Raw genomic sequence first — 19835 nt, forward strand, 5'->3', positions numbered from 1 at the left:
AGGGAAACATATGTGTCAACTTTACAGGAATATAAGGTTTAGTGTTTGCTTAGTCAAAAAAGTCTTAAAGTTCAAATCAAATCTTCATTACTCAAATCTCTTCAAGATAATATAACAAATCTAAATGTATCTATTCTAATATGCAAGGATTAGGGTCTTCCCTATCCCTACAATCTCTACTTTCTATATTGATTCTACCTAATTTCCTATTTCTAATTGTTAGAATAAAACTATTCCTCTACTCTACTATAATCCAGCTATTCTTTGCATAAAATGAAGGACAGTATTAGGATATATTATGTGCTTTTAAAAAGTAAAGATTTTTAGATCCTGCTTTACAGTATTGAGAAGAAAGCCTCTACCAGATTGATGATACTATAGAAACTATAAAAAAGCAACTAACTGAAGTCACTGAATAGTGACCAAAAGAAGGCACTGACCTTAAAAGCACTGAACAAAATCTTACTATATAAATACGCTGTTGATTTATTTAATGTAATTTCAAGCAATTAGATTATGAACCAAAAATCATGAGCAATGCCAACACTTGGAAAAAGCAAACAGCAGTAAGAAAGTTTCCCATTTTATCAGTTTCTTTTCTGAGGACAAGCCTAAGTCTGTGCCATGCAGGACAGCTAAAACTCTAACTGAAAACTTTCAAATTTATGGCCTGAAAACCCAGAACAAAGACTCAAGGCAACCATCGCAAAATGAAAATGAAAGGGGAATCCTGGAAAAGAGTCAGTTAAAGGAGCCAAAAATTGTAGATGTAAACTCTATTCAAATCTCTGGCTGAATCCTACATCATGCATATGAAGGGCAAACTCCATATAGCTAAGGATGAAAGAACTGAACTAAAATTTCAACTGCCCCAAAGAGAATGAATTGTTGTAATTTTAATTCAACTAAGTTAATTTCCTGCTTTAAAAAAAAAAGTAAACCAAAAAATCAATATTCTTCAGAGGAATATAACAGAATCCAGAGTACTCAAAATATGACATTCACCATGTCCATGATAAAATACAAAATTACTAGGTATACAATGAAACATGAAAAATGTGAGAAAAGATAGTCAATAGTGAACAACCCTGAGACGAGACAGCTGTTGGAGTTAGCAGGCAAGGATTTTAAAGTAGTAAGTATAACTATGCTTATAATGAATAAAATGTTAAGAAATTTTAAAAGACAAACTAGAAGTAAAAAAAAAATTCTGTAACTGAAAAATACAATATCTGAAATTACCATTATGCTAAAAGAGATCTGAAGCAGATTGGTAGCAACAGAGGGGAAAAAAATCTATGTACTTGAAAACAGATAAATCAAAATTATCCCATCTGAAGAACTAAGAGGAAAAAAGATTGTTAAAGGAAAAGAAAAACAGATCCTATAGGATCTGTATGACAACATTCAAATGTCTAACATGTTTATTTAAACTCATAAGTAGAGAAAATAATGAGATAGAAATCAATTTCTTTTTAAGTGGTGGCCAAAATTTCCCCAAATTTAGTGAACAAAAAATTTACAGATTCTAGAAGTTTAGTTAACTCCAAAATAAATATGAAGACCATGATTAGTAATACCATAGTCAAGCTGATGAAAACTAAAGATAAAGCGAAATCTTGAAAGTATTCAGAGAAAAAATAGACACATTACATACAAAAGACCAATGACATGACTTACTGCTGGCTTCTCATCAGAAACAATGAAGATCAGAAGACAGTGGAACAAAATTCTTAACATGGTGAAAGAAAAAAAAAAATCAACCCAGAATTTTATACCCAGCAAAAATAAGTGTTCTACTTACAAAAATAAGTGTTCTACTTACAAAAAGTAAGTGTTCTACTTACAAAAATAAGTGTTCTACTTACTTTTGGTTTCTTGAGGGATATTTTTGCTGGGTATAAAATTCTGGGTTGATTTTTTTTTTTTCTTTCACTATGTTAAGAATTTCGTTCCACTGTTTTCTGATCTTCATTGTTTCTGATGAGAAGCCAGCAGTAAGTCATGTCATAGTTCTTTTGTATGTAATGTGTCCAGTTTTTCTCTGAATACTTTCAAGACTTCGCTTTATCTTTAGTTTTCATCAGCTTGACTATATGGTATTAATAGTCATGGTCTTCCTAACACCATACACAAAAATAAACTCAAAATGGATTAAAGACCTAAATGTAAGGCCAGACACTATAAAACTCTTAGAGGAAAACATAGGCAGAACACTCTATGACATACATCACAGCAAGATCCTTTTTGACCCACCTCCTAAAGAAATGGAAATAAAAACAAAAATAAACAAATGGGACCTAATGAAACTTAAAAGCTTTTGCACAGCAAAGGAAAACATAAACAAGACAAAAAGACAATCCTCAGAATGGGAGAAAATATTTGCAAATGAAGCAACTGACAACGAATTAATCTCCAGAATTTACAAGCAGCTCATGCAGCTCAATATCAAAAAAACAAACAACCCAATCCAAAAATGGGCAGAAGACCTAAACAGACATTTCTCTAAAGAAGATATACAGATTACCAACAAACACATGAAAGGATGCTCAACATCACTAATTATTAGAGAAATGCAAATCAAAACTACAATGAGGTATCATCTCACACCAGTCTGAATGGCCATCATCAAAAAAATCTACAAACGATAAATGCTGGAGAAGGTGTGGAGAAAAGGGAACCCTCTTGCACTGTTGCTGGGAATGTAAATTGATACAGCCACTATGGAGAACAGTATGGAGGTTCCTTAAAAAACTAAAAATAGAACTAACATACGACCCAGCAATCCCACTACTGGGCATATACCCTGAGAAAACCATAATTCAAAAAGAGTCATGTACCACAATGTTCACTGCAGCTCTATTTACAATAGCCAGGACATGGAAGCAACCTAAGTGTCCATCGACAGATGAATGGATAAAGAAGATGTGGCACATACATACAATGGAATATTACTTTGCCATAAAAAGAAACGAAATTGAGTTATTTGTAGTGAGGTGGATGGACCTAGAGTCTGTCATACAGAGTGAAGTAAGTCAGAAAAACAAATACCGTATGTTAACACATATATATGGAATCTAAAAAAAAACAAAAAATGGTTCTCATGAACCTAGAAGCAGGACAGGAATAAAGATGCCAACATAGAGAATGGACTTGAGGACACGGGGAGTGGGAAGGGTAAGCTGGGGCGAAGTGGGAGAGTAGCATTGACATACATACACTACCAAATGTAAAGTAGATAGCTAGTGGGAAGCAGCTGCATAGCACAGGGAGATCAGCTTGGTGCTTTCTGACCACCTAGAGGGGTGGAATAGGGAGGATGGGAAGGAGATGCAAGAGGGAGGGGATACAGGGATACATGTATACATATAGCTGATTCACTTTGTTATACAGCAGAAACTAACACAACATTGTAAAGTAATTATACTCCAATAAAGATGTTAAAAAAAAAGTAAATCAAAGACCTTTTTGAGATAAAGGAAAAGTAAAACATAATCATCAGTAGTTAATAATATGCATTAAAGTATGTACTAAAGTAAGTTTTTCAGGCTAAAGAGAATGATAAATGATGGAAACCTGGACCTTTAGAAAGGAAATGAAGGCCACTAGAAATGGCATAATATGGGTAAATATAAAAAACGACTTCCCTTAATTTAGTTAAAATACATATGTACTTAAAGTAAAAAGTGCTTTACTTTACTACAGTATTTTACTGTAGGGTTTATAATGAAAGTGGATATAATACATATAATCTCTACAGAATAAAGTATGGAGCAGGTAAATTAACCTACACAGTTAGAGAGCTTTTACACTTCGTGTGAACAGTGAAATAGTAACTCTAAGTACACTGAAACATACTTAAAGTACTGAATCATAAGGGCATATATGTAATCCTTACAGTAGCCACTTAAAGAAAAAAAAAGAAATGAAATGCAAAGAAATATAGCTAAAAAGCCAAAAGATGAACTAAAAGAAAATTCTTAAAAATATTCATTAATACAATATTCATTAATCATTAATCCATGTGAGGCTGGAAAGGCTCACATGTCTTCTCAGAAGACTTTCAGGATCAAGCAATTCCTGGCCAAGAAACAAAAGTAGAATTGTACTATTCCCCAATGGATTCAGATGAAAACAAGTAATAAATCGAGTACACCTCCACAATGAGACACTGGAGAAAAACCAAGCTGGGTCTAAATCACACAAGAGATGGCACAAATATTTATGCTGTATGAAAGTAACTTACATCTTACCCTATCACTCTGAAAGCATACACTACTATCTGGACAGTTGGGTGTGTTTTATTGGGAAAATGATTTTTCTCTTTGTTTCTATGTTTCTGCACTAGTAAGTTGGTCCAGTAATAAATATGTGAGATCTTTTGTTTGAGAGGGGGGAAAAAAGCCAAAGCCTGTCCTAATAAATTAAAAAGCAACACACAACTATACGCTATCTACAAGATATGCACTTTAAATATAGACACAGGTTGAAAGTAAATGGCTAAAATTAGATATATCATGTAAACAAAGATGGCTGGAATGAGTATATTAATATCAAATAAAGTATCATCCTAGACACTCAGAAACTAGGAGTATTACCCCAAATAAAAATGGATACTTCATGATGATCAAAGGGTCAGTTCAAAAGTAGAAATCATACAAAATGTTTATTGGACCACAACAGAGTTAAATTAGAATTCAGTAACAATAAAACATCCAGAAAAAAACCAAAAGTGTAGAAATTAAATAATACACTTCTTAATAAATCATGAGTAAAGTAAGAAATCACAAAAAAATTAGAAAATATTTTGAACTGAAAGGCAGTAAAAATACAGCATATTAGAATTTGTGTGATGTAACTAACACAGTGTTTAGAGGGAAATTTATAGCTTTAGATGTTTATATTAGAAAAGAAGAAAAGTCTAAAACCAATTACCTAAGGTTCCATCTTAAGAAGCTAGACTAAGAAGAGCAAAGTATATCCAAAGTAGGTAGAAGAAAGGAAACATTAAAGAGCAAAAATCAATGGAATAAAAAGCAATAAAGAAAATTAACAAAGCCAAAACCTGGTTCCACAAGAATATCAACAAATTTGGTAAATCCCTAGCTAGACTGATCAAGCAAAAAAGAAAAGAGCAAACACAAATTACCTAAATAAATAAAGATTGTGGATAAAGAGATCACATGAACTAGTCCTGGGTACTTAGGACATATGTAGGGCTTGAAGAGAAATATGGATTTCACTGGTAGTATGTTCTGTCTTCTTTCATCCTTAACTGGTTCATTCAGTGAGTGAAGAGCAATATTGTATCATTAGATCACAAACTTTTTTTTAATATGTCATTTTGAGAAGTTACAATATTTATTGCTAGGAATGTCAACATGGGTTTATTATACTAATTTACAAAGGTTAAATTTCCTTCATTTTCTCTTTGACTACTCCCTCTCAATTTTGACACATGCTTCTTTCCACATAAAATAAAGTTTTAATTTATCAATAATTTATTGCCCCCACAGACATTATCTATTCATTTCTAATGAAATCTTTTATTATATGTGGATATGTAAAAATTTTAACAGATTATTCTAAAATCTCTGAACAATAATCAATCAGCCTAAAGTTTTCTGATTAAAAGAAAGTAATAATAATAGAAATGAAGGGGGCCTTTTTTGTGATGATCAGAGCCACTACATATACAGTATATACACACACACACACACACGTTATGTTATCTTAATTTGGTTCTACATTATGATTCTGGCAATTACTTTTTCACTTAACTAGTGAAAATATAGTGTAACAAAAGACAAAGAGTTAAATATTAGTTTAAACTCTAACAACAAATCCCTAAGAGCTTCTTTTTTTTAAATAAAACTTTGAAGTAAGCTCATTTCTTAGTGGTTTGCCACTAAGAAAAATATACTGTTGGACAAAATGTGCAATCATTTGTGGATTACAGATAAGGTAGATTTTGGTAAAATCATGTTTTCACCGTATCTTAAAAAGTAAATGTATATGCTCTTAATATACCCAAAGCTACAGAAGTATTAAGTTAAAAAATAAAGAAATCCTCATATAATGGTGTCCTCAAACAAGTTACTTCCTCTCTGGGCATCTGTTTCCTCATCTACAAAATGTTGATAATAACTACATTTCAGGGTTATTATAAGGACTAAATAATAACACCAGTAAATTGTGAGATGGCAGACAGGTGATTTAGGAGTAGGCAGGCACTCTGAGAAAGAAGTAACTGTGGGATGTGCTAATCTAAATGAATGAGTAAAATCTGATTCAGAGAATATGAAATGTTTCCCTCATACCACAGCTAATCCAGTAAAGAGAAGTATTCTGATTCTGATAGACCTTTAAAATCTTAAGGCTGGCATAAGGATTACTTACGTTTCAATATATTTCTTTTATATAGGAAGGTAAATAATAATAATATTGGTTAAAGATTATCATCTTCTCCACAGGAAACCCTCAGCAGCCAAATACATGCATGATCTTCACCAGTTTGCTACTAACATGAAAATCGTATCACCTATCATCCAAGCCTTTGGAAAATAAAAGGGGATTTATTTTAGAGTCCAGGAAGGCACTATAACATAAGGACAACAGGCCTAAATTGGCTCTGTCCCAGAGAAACCAGAAAGTAGGATCACTCTATCACCATCATAGCAAAGCTAAATACCACAATTAGAGGCCTTCTATCAATTACTATCTGCCTCACTCTCCCAACAGCAACTACTTTCCTAATCTCTACTCCTCCCAACTTACCCAATACCTGAAATAAACTCAATTATCTCCAAACTCATCTCATGGTTTTCCCTAACACAAAGATTCCACTGTAGAAAACATATGCCTACCATTCTCCAAAAATATTCTGCTCATTACGTCTCCATACAAGCAACACATGCCAGTCTGGAATATTCTTTTATAAATATTGTTGATGTGGCTCAATGACCTAGACAGCAATAGCAGATCTATAATTTAAGTTACCCATGATGTGAAATTGAAAGAAAGTAATAAGTTTTAAAATATCACAGCAATGTCTTAATATTGATTATTTCAATTCTCATATTGTAGACCTCAACTTCATTTATAGGCTACAAGAAGCAAAAAATGACTGAAGAGAATAAATAGGGAAAAGATAGCAAAGCCAAAACACAGTTTTTGCAACATTTTTAAAGGCTGTAAAAAGGACCACAAAATCAAATACAGATTTTAAATGAATTAAGCTCCTGACTTCTTTTCAGTCATGAGAATTACTTTAAACAATTCTGAGTAAAACTCACTTCCTAGACTATGAACAACCCCATTTACTTTACTAAGTAAATTTAACTACATATTTGAAGGATCTCCATTAAGAACAAAATAAAGAGTAAAGAGATTTCCTACTCTGACCAGACAAACAAAAAAGTCAAAGAAACTATACTAAAATTTAGAATGCTATTTTTCCCTCATTCCTTAAATAAATATGCTTCTGATAAATCACTCTAGAAGTCTCTAGAGTACCAAAGCCAATATGGAGATATATTATAAGCAAAGAAACATTTGATAAAAAATGTGGCACTCTAGAACACACAATATATAAGCAATAAATGGACAGCAAGATGTCCTATTATACCAGATAAATGCTTTCAATATCTACAGAATAGGAAGAATCACCATAACATCCCTGAATAAAATGAATTACTGCCCTCAAAAACCAATTTGTCAAGTTTCTTAATTGGCTAATAAGTTCTAAACACATGTAATCAAAATAAATATCCTAATATTTATCTTTCAAAAACAATAACTACAATACTTCAAATAGTATCTTAAGTAGAGTACTATAAAATAAAGACTACATTTACCATAAAATAAAACTACAATTAAAATTATACTTAATATTCTTACATTGAATAAACTAACATGGATTCTATGTCAAGATGATATTTTGAACTCAGACATCTACTTTCGTCCCCAACCGAAATTGAACTAAAACCATAACAACAAGGGGGACTTTTTAAAAGGACCTACACTCTAGGAAAGAGATACACTTTTGAAAAGGGAAGTGTCCACTGGTGGCTTGGTGGTGAAAGAAAACTAAAAATCAAGAGGCTGAAGCTCAGGGCTCTGTAAAAACAAGATGACATCAAAAGATCTGAAAACAGACCTGGCTTTTCCCATAGTTTCCCATTTATTAAAGAAACTCCACCTCACTGAATTAATAATAGTGCAGTGTCATTCAAGAAATCTTATAAGTCACCCAAAACCTTCAGTTCATCAATTGAATTGTCTGTTACTGCCAATCCAGGAAAATTCTGAACATTATCATGAACAACAACAAAAAAGAATCTAGGGAATTCCCTGGAAGTCCAGTGGTTAGGACTCCAGCTCTCACTACCAAGGGCTCAGGTTCGATCCCTGGCCGGGGAACTAAGATCCTGAGAGTCATACAGCGTGGCCAAAAAAAATAAAAATGAATCTATCATCCATACAAAGCAACTATGAGAAATGAGTCAAAGTTGGAACCAAATTTGTCAGGTGATACAAATACACAACACAAAAAGTGAAGAAGAGACTATAACATAACATTGCAACATTAATTAAACACAGCATATAATAAGAAACATAGGCATTACTGATAAAAGAGCCAAGAAAAAGAAACTTTAAAAAAAAGTAATTAAAAACAAAAATAAACAAATGGGACCTAATGAAACTTAAAAGCTTTTTGCACAGCAAAGGAAACCATAAACAAAACGAAAAGACAACCCTCAGAATGGGAGAAAATATTTGCAAATGCAACAACAGAAAAAGGATTAATCTCCAAAATTACTGAGCTCATGCAGCTCAATATCAAAAAAAAAACAACCCAGTCAAAAAATGGGCAGAAGATCTAAACAGACATGTCTCCAAAGAAGACATACAGATCACTAAAAAGCACATGAAAAGATGCTCAACATCATTAGTTATTACAGAAATGAAAATCAAAACTACAATGAGGTATCACCTTATGCTGGTCAGAATGGCCATCATCAAAAAATCTACAAACAATAAATGCTGGAGAGGGTGTGGAGAAAAGGGAACCCTCTTTCACTGTTGATGGGAATGTAAATTGGTACAGCCACTATGGAGAACAGTATGGAGGTTCCTTAAAAAACTAAAACTAGAACTACCATATGATCCAGCAATCCCACTCCTGGGCATATATCCAGAGAAAACCATAATTCAAAAGAGACATGTATCCCAATGTTCACTGCAGCACTATCTACAATGGTCAGGACATGGAAGCAACCTAAGTGTCCATCAACAGAGGAATGGATAAAGAAGATGTGGTACATATATACAGTGGAATATCACTCAGCCATAAAAAAGAATGAAATAATGCCACTTGCAGCAACATGGATGGACCTAGAGATTGTCACACTGAGTGAAGTCAGCCAGAGAAAGACAAATATCATATGAAATCACTTATATGTGGAATTTAAAAAAAGGGTATAAATGAACTTATGTACAAAACAGAAACAGAGTTACAGATGTAGAAACCAAACTTATCGTTACCAGGGGGTAAAGGGGGGGATAAATTGGGAGATTTAGATTGACATATACACATTACTATATATAAAATAGGTAACTAATAAGGATCTACTGTATAGCACAGTGAATGCTACTCAATACTCTGTAATGGCCTATATGGGAAAAGAATCTAAAAAAGAGTGGATATATGTATATGTGTAACTGTTTCACTTTGCTGTACACCTGAAACTAACACAACATTGTAAATCAACTATACTCCAATAAAAAAAATTTTAATTAATTATTTATTTTTGGCTGCGTTGGGTCTTCGTTGCTGCACGCGGGCTTTCTCTAGTTGCTGCAAGCAGGGGCTACTCTTCGTTGCAGTGCGCAGGCTTCTCACTGTGGTGGCTTCTCTTGTGGCAGAGCATGGGCTCTAGGCATGCAGGCTCAGTAGTTGTGGCTTGTGGGCTCTAGAGCGCAGGCTCAGTAGTTGTGGCACACGGGCTTCATTGCTCTGTGGCATATGGGATATTCCCGGACCAGGGATCGAACCCGTGTCCCCTGCATTGGCAGGTGGATTCTTAACCACTGCGCCACCAGGGAAGTCCCCCAAAATTTTGTAAAATAAAATAAATAAAAGTAGTAGAAAGGACAAGAAGTAAGCAATAGACAAGGCAGACAATGAACATCAAAACTCACTAAGGCTCCAGAAGAAGAAAAAACAAGGTAAGAGAACTAATATTACAATCATAATCCAAAGACACTTTTGGAACTAAAAGAATCTACATGTAGAAAGGATCCACTGTATACATGGGGAAATGGATTAACCACAGTCAACTCTGAGATAGATCCTGATGAAGTTACTGCACATTAATGATAAAGGCAAAAGAACACTCTGACCAAGTCGATATAAAGAAAGTCAAGTTGGCATCAGTCTGCTCAACTGTGAGATACACAACAAAAAAATGCCTTTAATTTTCCTTGAGGAGCTCAAGGGGAAAAACATGTGCTCACAATGTTACACCTACTTAAGCTATCCTTAACTACCAAAACTACAAGAAAAAAAGTGACAAAAGTACTAATTTATGTTAGACTCTAGTAAGTCAAGGACATGCTACAACTTCTAGTTTAAGCACTCAAAGCAAAATTAAAAGAAAATAAGCTAGGGAGGTGGGAGAGGGATGGATTGGGAGTTTGGGATTAGCAGATGCAAACTGATATTATATATAATGGATAAACAACAAGGTCCTACTGTATAGCACAGGGAACTGTATTCAATATCCTGTGATAAACCCTAATGGAATAGAATATGAAAAAAGAATATATATATATGTATAACTGAGTCACTTTACTGTACAGCAGTCATTAACACAACACTGTAATTCATCTATACTTCAATAAAAACAAAAAAAGAAAGTAAGCTAACAAGCTAATAAAAGTAATCCAAAGAAGGTAAGAAAGTAGAAAAAAGAAAAAAATGGATTGGACATATAGAAAACAAAGAATAAGATGGAAGATTTAAATCCAAATATAACAGGAATCAATAAACATAAATAGACTAAATAATACAATTGAAGGAAAAAGACCGTCAGACTAAAAGAAAAAAACCATAGCGAGCTTTCAAAATGAACATGTTAAATATAAAAACAGAAAGTTTGAAAGTAAAAGAAAAGAGAAAGATATAATATAAGCACTAACAAAAAGATGGTGAAATTACATCAACATCATACATGATTTGAAACATCATTTCAAAGTAAGAAATATTTCTAGAAATAGAGAGTTTCATGAAAAGGTCACTCCAAAAAGAATATAAAACTATCCTGAATTTGCATACACTTACTTACAGAGCCTCAAAATATATAAAGCAGAAGCTGGTAGAACTTGATGAAAAACAGACAAATCTACAATCAAGAGCTGTCTGTGAGCTCTCTTAGTAACTGATAAAATAAGCACGTTTTAAATGGAAAAAAAAAGTAAAGATATAGAAGCTTAGAACAAATGGTTAAATTCACCTATTTAACCGCATTCCTTTTTAATCAAGTGTATCTGTAATATTTCCTAAAATAAATCTTATGATGGGCCATAAAGCTAATCTCAACACATTTCAAAGTTGAAAGGTCTTTCAGATTATGTTCTCTAACTACAGTGAAGAAAAAAAGAAAGAAACAAAGGACACCTAGAAAAGCCTCCAAATGTTTGGAAATTAAGTAACATATTTCTATATAACCCATGGGAAAGATGAAGTCACAGTTTTATTTGAACTGAACGAAAACTAAAATATGGCACATCAAAAATGTGTAGGCTATAGCTAAAGTACAGTGAAGAGGAAAATTTGTAGCACTGAATACACATATTGGAAAAGAATAAAAGCTAAAATAAATGATTGAAGCTTCCATCTCAAGGAGCTACGAAAAGAAAACTATACTCAAAGAAGGTAAGAGGAGGGGCTTCCCTGGTGGTGCAGTGGTTGAGAGTCTGCCTGCCAATGCAGGGGACACGAGTTCGAGCCCTGGTCTGGGAAGATCCCACATGCCGCGGAGCAACTAGGCCTGTGAGCCACAATTGCTGAGCCTGTGCGTCTGGAGCCTGTGCTCCGCAACAAGAGAGGCCGTGATAGTGAGAGGCCCGCGCACCGCAATGAAGAGAGGCCCCTGCTTGCCACAACTAGAGAAAGCCCTCGCACAGAAACGAAGACCCAACACAGCCATAAATAAATAAACTAAAAAAAAAAAGAAGGTAAAAGGAAAGAAATAAAGAAAAAAATTTAAAAATTAATGAATCAGAAGGTCAAGAAAGACAAAGTTGATTCTTAGAGAAGATTAATAAAATTGATAAACCCCTGATGGAAATGACAAAGAAAAATACAGAAATCACAAATAAAATAATCAATTTTGCAGTTAAATGGCCTTTTGCCCATAGGGGTTAAAGGCCACGGGAATAGCCCTGCCACCATAAACAAGTAGAAAAGAAAACAAAATGTATTTAACAACTATGTCAGACACTGGGCAATTGGCGGCACAGAAGTGTAATTTCCCAAGAAAAGGGAAACAAAAAAGGGAACCCTAGGATTGCCCCGGCTTACTGCCTTGGGGAGGTTTCCAAGCCACAGAGCAAGGAGAGGGAACTCAAATGAAGCTTCATAGACTCGCTGAGTTAGGGAGACAGAGACAGACCTTCAAGGAAGCCAAGGTGCTAGACTTTGTAAGGCATTATACCAAACAGAAGGAAGCTGGACAGAGAGAGTGATCCAGAAATCTGCAGAGGCTCTCTACATCTTTGACAAGTTCCAGTCTACAAATATGTGAAATGAAATTCCAAGGGACCAGGGAAAGATACACTGGACAGCAACAGAAATCCAGAATAACATATTGGGGAGAAGTAGTGTTCTACCTGCCAGAGTTGAGACATGTTGTACATAAGATATTGTATAGAGTCAAGTATTAATTCTGGAGCTAAATTAGCCATAGAGTAAAGGTATTCTGGATCCATCCTAATAACAAAGCTTAAAAGCAAGCCTTGATATTGACAAAATACTACCTGATGAAGATAGATCATGGCTACATGAGGGTTTATTATACTATTCTCTGTTTTAATGAATGCTTAAAATCCTCCATGCAAAGGCTAAAAAAATTATTTGAAACTTCATTTATAAGTCTGTTATTTGAAACTCACATAAAAATCACTATGGCTTTTCAATCCAATTCACAGAAGCCTATTGACAGAAAATACCTTAAACCTTATATTAAAAGACTATTTCAAATATACCCAACAACAAAATGCTATTTCTTTGGGGGAAAAAACACACATTCTGAATTTTAACTAAGATAAATTAAGTGGGTTAATACTCTTCAGCTTTGGTCAATACTTGATCCTACATCTACTTTAGAGAAATCTATCTAGATCAGTACAGTTGCCAAGTGTTTTAAACTGCAGAACCAAGGTTAACTGTCCTCACTAGGGGCAGAGGATGAAGCCTCTAGTTGCTATAGACCAAGTGTTTGTAAACAGGGATTGTTTGTATATTTCTGACACAGTAATTCTCTATTCATAGTGTCCTAACTGAAGAAGAATCTTTCTTATCAAAATTTCAGATACACTTACTTGGACCTAAAACTTGCATCAAGTTTTACAACTGAATTATCAGAATTCAAAGCTGGTAAATAAAAATCAAAGCCAATCCTGCATTTATTTGATATTTAATGCTCTAAAATATGCGAAATAATACACTTGTTTAGTGTATCTCTTTAGCAAAATGCTGTAGGGCATGATATTTGCCCCTATTATTACTAAGGACTTCTACATGATAAGAAGTATGTCAGCTATATTCATCTATTTTATCTCTTTTAATTCTCCAGAGTATTTAGACATATAGTTGTTACTGTCATCGCCTTTTGGTGTTTGGTGGGAATTTTTTTTCTTGCTTTGGGGGCAGGCAAGTTGGGTTATTTTTTTGGTTTGGTTTGGTTTGGTTTTTGCTTTGAGAAAATTGAAGTCTGAAAAGTTCAGAGGCCACAGAACCAATGTGTGATAGAGCTGAAATTTGAACCGACATTTGTCCACATCCTTTCAACTACGGCCCACTGCCAGTAAGATCTGACTGCGGTATCATTTTCCAATAAAATCTATAAAAAAGAAAATATCTACACAGATTCATTTCTAAAATATTATCAAAAGATTTAACCCCACCTTATTATAAGTAGATCAACTAAATATCTTGGAATTCTCATGTCAATCTTCAAAACTGCCCAATCATCATCTCTAGTCCCCCCATTTTTAAGAGGAGATATTAAAAGGTAGAATTGGGAAGAAAAAAAAGCAAAAAAAAAAAAAATGCAGAATGCCAATGCCTCCCCCCCTAAAAAAGCATATAACCCACCCACTGTGGCAAAGGTTAAGTCATTTAGTCAAGTTCAAAGATCTTCAAAGACTTCTCAGATCCAGATAAGCCCATATGTTACCAAAATTCTGTGAAAAAGCCATTACTCTCCAATCTGCTGCTCATGTTTAGGATACAGAACACACAGATGCTTGGCATCACTCATCAGTCTTCCTAAATTTTCACACCAGATAATCAAGATCCACCAATAACTTTCCTGTCTAAAAGTCCTAGAAATGTCTTTATTCCATCAGTGCTTGGTTCACTTGTTAATTCTGAAAGTAACCATAAAAGACCATTCAGTTACTGTACAATAAGTGTTAATTTGCTAATTTCTTCACAGGTAATCAATTAAAATGTAAAATATTGGATAAAATTAGTTGCACTAAATTTAACAGCTGCTCCATAAGCATAATTAGTTTCACAAGGGCCATATGTATTCTGAACAGAGACAGAGTTGAAACAAATAGACAGATTTTAAGTAAGTTTGAGAAAATCTGCATTTAATTAGCAGGTGGGCACTACAACTGCATAACGTTTTTATACATTTATATTTATGAAGTGACAGAAGATCTAAAGGCTTTTAAAATGGCGTTTATTGTTTGAATGGGAACTGTTTTGCTGCATGCTAAAGTGATTTAAATCCTTATAGTTCTGCTTTGAAAAAAATCATAAATGGTGAAAGAAAACATGTGGAAAACTGTAAAACTAGAAAGAATTTGCGACAAAAAACAGATACACATACCATAACTAAAAGGAAACTACACTTAATTAAATGTACACTACATCTGGAATATCAGCCTAATAAAACGTGAAACTATTAATTTTCATTGTTTTAAAGGAAATGAGGTCAGTGTCATTTAATAATTCCTCCAATTACATTGGACTAACTCATTGGACTGTATGTTCTGGATACCATCTAATCTTAAAATGCTATATACTTTACAATATCCTTAAGTCAAACTTTTTAAATAAAGACATTTAAATTACAAAGGAGTAAAAGAATACAATCAGCATATGAAATTCTTTAGCAGCTGGTAGCTACCAGCATTATATTTTAAACCTTATAACTTTTGGATGAGGTTTTTCATGGTTGCCCATAATAAGTATGAGATCACACTTGTTAGTTCTTATTAGCACTAAAATCATCACTTTAAATATAGACGTAGAATATATAATTTTAAAAATTAAAATGATGTTTGCCTGGCCAATAATTTCATTAGTAGGCTATATTTATCATTTCAAGTTTTAAATGTATAAAAATAAGGTATTTTTTTCAAAGGTGAAGTATTTTTTTAATAAATTTATTTATTTTTTAATTAATTAATTTATTTATTTATTTTTGGCTGCATTGGATCTTCATTGCTGTGTGCGGGCTTTCTCTAGTTGCAGCAAGCGGCGGCTACTCTTCGTTGCAGTGCATGGGCTTCTCACTGTGGTGGCTTCCCTTGTTGCGGAGCACAGGCTCTAGGCGCGCGGGTTTCAGTGGTTGTGGCACATGGGCTCAGTAATTGTGGTTCGCAGGCTCTAGAGCACAGGCTCAGTAATTGTGGCGCACAGGCTTAGCTGCTCCGCGGCATGTGGGATCTTCCCAGACCAGGGCTCAAACCCATGTCCCCTTCATTGGCAGGTGGATTCTTAACCATTGCGCCACCAGGGAAGTCCCTGAAGTGTTTTTAAACGTCCTTAATTAAAAGAGCAATAATATTTGTAAGAGAAAATGATAATTTTCCAAACTAAAATAGAACAATGAAGCAAATTCCTGCATTGTCTGTATGTGCTGGGGAGAGTTAGAGAGGAAAGTACTTGCTTATCAACTGAGTAAACCAGGACCTTAAATTTTACTTTCTTCACCTAGCTAAATAATGTAGCATTCCACTTAGGTATCAAAGACACTAAACTTCAAAATTTTCTTTCATTTGAAATAAGGCTGTTATGCACAAATTTAAATTATTAAACATGGATTTTAATTTTGTCATCCTATTTTTGGAAATAAAAAAATATCAACTTAACACACTTTCTAATTCGCAAAAGTTAAATCTGTACATGAAAATTTTTAAGTGTTCGTGGAATCCCTGTATCAAAAAAAATTTTAACAATAAACATAATTGTAAAATATAACTGTTAACTTTGTGTTTATAATTAACATTAATAATAATTACTTCATGTTCAAAAATAAAAGAGGAAAAAATACAGATCACGCTACCTCACAATAATTAAAGGTTTTTTAAATTAAAATTTCCTTTAAAAGATTTCTTCCTTATTCATAATATATAAAAACTAAAAGGAACAAAAATCTTACTATCCTTTTATTAGATAGCAAATTGTATTATTATAAAGCTGAAAGAACTTAAGACACTAAACAGTTTAGTTCTAAGTTATTTACTAACAATGTTTTTTAAAAATTATTTTTAAAAAGCCTCAAGCAACTTGCTGCAAGACTTCATTCAATGCAACTACGTGAAACATAATTTAAGAGGGACAGACTGAGAGTTTACAAATCAGATTGCACTCTGCTGCCTTTAAGTTAGAGTTCCAATTCCCTTGTTTTCTGCTGCTCTTCCAAATCTGTGAAAAAGTTCTAAATTGCTTATGTCAATGTTTTAATTGCCAAACAAAGGCTTATTTAATGGTAATATCAAAGAAAGCAAGACACCTAGGGCATGAAACTTATCTCAATGGTCACCATATTTTATAAACAGGATCTGGGAATTCCCTGGCGGTCCAGTGGTTAGGACATGGTGCTTTCACTGCAGAGGGCCCAGGTTCAACCCCTTGTCAGGGAACTAAGATCCCACAAGCCACGCGGCGCGGCCAAAAAAAAAAACAAACTTAAGAACAGGATCAAGAACGTACAACCAGCATTACTGTATTTTGTACTGTATTGCATGCTCAGGTACAAGAAGCAAGAATATCTGAAATCAAGGCGCATGTTTATTTCTTGGTTTGGTGTGAGTACTTTAAAAATAATCCTAGTGGGGGTTCCCCTCCCCTGCAATAAACAGTATAATAAGAAACAAAGGAGATTTTTTTAGAAAGAGACAGAGTCTATGTCTTTAAGGTGTTGTTCTAAGATACAAGAAGAAACAAAGGCAAGGTAGAAATGTAAAAGGACATCTATAGTTAATTGAAAATTCAAAAGTCATACATTTTCCTGGTTTTCCCTCTGGATCTTTATCCTGCATGTTCCCAAAGTGATTTGATAAAGGTATTCTCAAATTCAAGTTCAAGATGAAGTGTAAATAATTGATTGCATACTACTGGAAATAGCATCAACAAGTAAAAAAAGTAAACCTAAAAGTGATACCCCATCTCAATAGTACCTAGCATGTGTGGCTTTTTATAAACAATAAAACCAAAAAGAGATTTTTAGGCTCAAACTTATAAATTATCATTTTACTTTTTATTTTTATAGAACTCCTTTTGTTTTCAAAGGTCCTTGATAAAAAGAAATGGCTTCAATATATAATTATGTCTATTTTAAGCTGATATTTTCCTTTTTAAATAAGACAAGCAAAAACATAATTTCCTAGCTAAATCAATATTATAATGAATAACCCATAAGTTCACTAGAAGATCAACTTACACAGATAATACAAAGGTATTTCTTTTTTCAAGTCATCATTCATTTCCTTTTTCACTACTGATTAAGGGAAAAAGAGGTTACATATTTTTAAAAATAACTTTGCAAGTGTCATTTTAACTTGGTGTTAAAAAATAAAGAATATTAAAACCCAGTTTATTCCCTTGAAAATAATAAGAAATAAAAACCAGTTTATTCTCTTGAAACGTATTTTCAAAATCTTCAAATTATCACCCAGAGCTTTTCTTACAGATAATTAAATAGAAAGTAAGCTATTTTCCCATTAAATTACTTACATTTTTCTGCATTAATACAGATTAACGTGGAGGGATTGCCAGAATTGGAGGCAGAGACAATTGACAATTTAATATAGGACAATATGGAATTAACTTAAAAATCAGATACTGGGAACCATCAAATCAGAATAGTGTGGGACCACACAGCCTACTATTCAAAATCACACTCTATAACTACATTACTATACAGATTAGTATACGATGTCATAATTGATATTCCTCAAGTCATTAGTAAAAACAGAATACAACTGAGCTTGAACTTCCTTTAAAAAAAAAAAAACCACTTGCTACTCATGAAAAATAAAAGCTGAAATACCTATCCTTAAAGGAGGAATAGTATTCAAAATTTATTAAATCAGAAAAAAAGGAATTCTAATTATTCTTTGAACCACTCTTTCCCTGAAAGTGAACACTCAATTTGAGCAAAAAGAAGCTGAAAATAAAAAAGGTTTCCACACAAATTCTCCAAGTATTTTCCATTACACTCAGGCTACAACATTAACTCTGGGAGTTTAAGGAAACCTAAGACTGCCTTAAGTACTCATGTTTGGGCCTGAGTAAGCCAGAGTTCAGAATATCAAGAAGAACTGTGTTATGAAGGGATTTAAAACAAAGTTCATAATCTCAGGCCCTCTGACAAGCCAATATGAACCCCAGATGAGGAGTTGCCATACCACCGTAAGAAAATGTATTTATAAAATTAGCTTATGTTCATTAGGTCTCAGTTATATGTTTGACATTATGAACTTTATAAATGATTTGTGATTAACTTACAAAATTCAAAATACAGAAACATACCAGATACCTTCCTGCCTTATGGCCTTTGCACCGGCTCTTCCCACTGTCTTACTGTTTGCCAGACATCTCACACTCCCTCATCTCCTTCAAATCTCTGCCAAAATGTCATCTTTTCATTAAATTCTATCCTTTACACTTTGCTAAACATTGAAATCCAACCTCTCCCAGACCTGCCCAACTCCCAATGTCCCACACCTTGTTCTGTTTTTCTTTTTTTCACTGCATTGAACCTAATATCTATATAATTTACTTATTATATTTATTGTTCATTGACTATCCTCCTTGCTAGAAATTAAGCTCTACAAAGCAATTTCTTTTATTTACTGACATATCCCAAGTGCCTAGAACTGTGCCTGTCAGAAAGACAAATATTTGTTAAAAATGAATAAATTCATATACTTTCTCAATTTTTCCCTTTCTTCCAATCTAATCTTGCATGATTATTTAATATTTTTCCTTAATAAATTCACTTAAATATTTGTTATCTAATTTATTTTCCGTGTGTCTAAATTAAATATTAGAAATTAATGACATTTTCTTCTTCCTAATAAAATACCATATGTGTAACTAACAGATCAGTTATAACACTATAAACTATTTACACTATAACACCTAGAAAAACTTATAAAGTTTCAATAAAGTGAAGTCTTTTTATCATTAGTTTTCAGCAAAAAAATGCATGTATTCCCAACCTTACGCAAGGAATTGAGAAAGTAATTCAGTACACAAAAAGCTGTAATTTGCAGCATCTTCTCCACTCTGGGATCACTCTGCCATC

General features: G+C 33.4%; 1 protein-coding gene across 6 annotated transcripts in view; it reads right to left on the reverse strand.

The window, feature by feature from the left end:
* Window positions 1–19835, reverse strand: part of RSRC1 (arginine and serine rich coiled-coil 1) — a 427490-nt gene that overhangs the window by 317380 nt on the left and 90275 nt on the right. The gene's annotated exons all lie outside the window — the stretch shown is intronic.

Source organism: Balaenoptera ricei, chromosome 4 (assembly GCF_028023285.1).
Source record: "Balaenoptera ricei isolate mBalRic1 chromosome 4, mBalRic1.hap2, whole genome shotgun sequence".
Taxonomy (NCBI): Eukaryota; Metazoa; Chordata; class Mammalia; order Artiodactyla; family Balaenopteridae; genus Balaenoptera; species Balaenoptera ricei.